The sequence below is a fragment of the Ptychodera flava genome, chromosome 9 (assembly GCF_041260155.1).
Source record: "Ptychodera flava strain L36383 chromosome 9, AS_Pfla_20210202, whole genome shotgun sequence".
Lineage (NCBI taxonomy): Eukaryota > Metazoa > Hemichordata > Enteropneusta > Ptychoderidae > Ptychodera > Ptychodera flava.
This window is the reverse complement of record NC_091936.1, coordinates 18,119,173-18,121,872: the sequence shown is the minus strand read 5'-3', so window position 1 is coordinate 18,121,872 and position 2,700 is coordinate 18,119,173.

Genomic DNA, 2,700 nt, shown 5'->3' with positions numbered 1-2,700 from the left:
TGTTCGATTCGGCGATAAGTGACTCTGCCACAGGTGTCCTGTTTACGTGGTAAATCACCACATACCGATCCGCAAACCGGAAGTCAGCTCTAAAACCGACACCGAGACGAACTCGCCGAAAATACAAAGTCCATCCTCGATGCAAAAATGTTCATCGGTTTGAAAACTAATTACTATAAGTTTATAGCAAAACACGAACTGGAAAATGTAATTACCATTGGAACTTCTTTTAAATAGTGTAATTATTCGGAAGAAACAAGGCTTTGACCTTTTCTGACCTTTGGGCGAATCCCCTGTATCGTCTGCTGATGATGTATTTTCTTGAATTGTGACCCCTCCTGCACTCGAAGTTATTTATCATGGCCGTATATATGAATACTCAAGAAAGAACAATAAATAAACACTGAAAAGAGAAAATGGCGTTTTTATTTGAATTTGTAGATAACTGTGCGCGTGCTGGAACGAATTCCAACTGCCGCGCGTTACTGTGGCAATACCATAGATACAGTGCGCGACAGGTAAAAAAGTAGTTCATTGACGTTCCAATGACCTCGAGGTCACATGAATATTAATCTGCCTGTGCCAGAGATACTTATTAGCGTACGCGCGATAAGAACTCTGGTTCGAGAGTGGGTGGAGTTGTGACGTAAAAGGACAGTCCTGACCTCTATCAGGCTCGTTCGCATACTAAAATACAAGTCGCGAAAATCTTTGTTTGAAATGCTCTAAATATTATACCAAAAATATACGTTAGAGCGTAATATTTTTAGTTTGTTTCAACGACTTTCAGTTGACCTAAATTTGAAGGGCAAAAATAATGTGCAGCAATAAATTTGAGAATGAGTCTCGGCGCGGATGAGCGTACCGGAAAGAGAAAGGAGTGTGTAGCAAACAAACAAATATGCTAATAGCTCACTTTGGAACGATGCTGAAGTTATTTTCGTATTCGTTTTCGTATTCGTTTTCGTATTCGTATTCGTATTCGTATTGGAGTCACTGACAAAATTTTTTATTTTTAGTCCAAATTTCGCACACGATGCTGAAGTTATTTTCGTATTCGTTTTCGTATTCGTTTTCGTATTCGTATTCGTATTGGAGTCACTGACAGAAATTGTTATTTTTAGTCCAGGTTTCAGGTATGAAACGTGCAATATACGATATTTACTGAGGTTTAAATATTGTGATAATTTGATTCGTAATTTCATCTGCCAAATTTGGTTAAATTTACATAAATTTGCATTTGTAGATTTTAAAGAATTTTGTTCACTTCATTTTATTTGAAAAAAAATACTTAAAATCGGTGGGATCTGGTAAGGCAGCATCTTCGCTTGCCAATGTCTCTTGACCGGGCAGCTGGATGCACCCCGAAATCAGGTGGTCAGTGCCAAGTAATGGCACTCGTGAGAGCGGATGCAAAGGAGCTGCCCTGGACTGTACTATTGTTTTGCGGGGAGGGCAGATTTTTTGAGGCGCTGCAAAACGGGTGACTGTTGAAAGCTATGATGAACGGGGGACTTGTCTAGGACAACCATCTGAATAAAAAATGTGAAAATTGTTATATCCGGTCATCCTTTTGGACTCACTTTAGAATGATCATATCCATTTACAATTTGTATTTCAAGTATTTTACTTGATTTTGATATGGCTCTACGTAGACCTGAAATAAATATAATAACAATACAATACAATACTTTACAAAACTCAGGGAGTGCGGTAAGGCAAAAATTACAAATTGCAAGTTACGACTAAGTTGTACGTGCTGCTACAGGGAAGAAAGTAACATAAATCAATGACAATAGGTAGTTTATCTTTCAGAGTAAAGATGTGAGCAATATTATACATAAAACCGGACCGACCGATAATTCATGTATTACATTCAATCAGGGCTCAAAGTAGCGACCATTTTCAGTCGCATAGGCGACCAAATTTTATGAGATTGCGACTGAATTTTTTTCAAGACATTTCTCCATACCGTATACGTGATCAAATACAACATATATCATATATTCGCTCAGTGTTCACGGAGCATCGTCCTGAAAGGCCACGACCCCAAAATACGCATTGAATAAGCATAGCTAATACTCAAAGGTTTGAGCGCGTTCTCTCCTCTGCACAGCGCTGCCAACGTGTCTGCTGATGTTATCTTGAATGATCTGTCAAAATATCCCATGAATTTAATGATAAATTTTACTACAATCCAATCAAGTATCAGAAGCAGTTTTAGTGCTGTCACATCATTTCAAATGAACCAATCATAATCCCAGCATAAAATGTCATCAAAATATAGCTGACAAGGGAAAACAAGCAACCAGTAACTGCAACATGTTTCATGCGTTCACGTGCGTAATAAATATTTGCGTTAGTGGCATGTGACCGGCTAGACCATTTCCGGAAATCGTCCATTGGAAAGCAGATCAAAGCATCGATTTCATCAAGCTTGGACTGGATTATCCTGTTTCATAAGGTTTTTGTTTTCAGCTAGATCTAAATAGCAAGCATCTTTGTTGAAATATCATGGCAAATCTGCCGGGTAGCGACTGCAATTATGTAGAACCATGGAGGTAGTAGTAGGGTGGCCAAAGTTTAGCTCAAATGTTGCGACATTATACGCAGCTCACGCACACTGAAAGTGAAATTTGATTTCCGTGAAATTTTAAACGCCATTTTTTCTGAAAATAAGTAGCTCAGTTACCGAAAAAA